This window comes from Arachis duranensis, chromosome 7 (genome assembly GCF_000817695.3).
Source record: "Arachis duranensis cultivar V14167 chromosome 7, aradu.V14167.gnm2.J7QH, whole genome shotgun sequence".
Taxonomy (NCBI): Eukaryota; Viridiplantae; Streptophyta; class Magnoliopsida; order Fabales; family Fabaceae; genus Arachis; species Arachis duranensis.
Window position 1 is genome coordinate 76180791 of NC_029778.3, and position 350 is coordinate 76181140.

Sequence of the window (350 nt, forward strand, 5' to 3'; positions counted from 1 at the left end):
AAAGATAAAAAATTTTGTATTATATAAATTTAATTAAAAAGAACATATATACAACATAAAAAGCAAGAATAGTTATAATAATTTTATTTTGTGCGAAACCAAAAATTCATATAAAAATATTTATATAATTTTTTTATTAACAATTTTTTAATTGAAATATGTTACTTTACTATATTTAAAATATATTATTTGAAATAATTATATTATTTTAGTTAATATATATTATTTAAAAAATATTTAAAATTTATTGTTTTGTATTAAAAATATTATTAAAAATATATTATTAGTTTTTCTTAAAATAACATTTTCTTTTTTTGGTTCAAATACTATAACAAAAAAATTTTACCTAA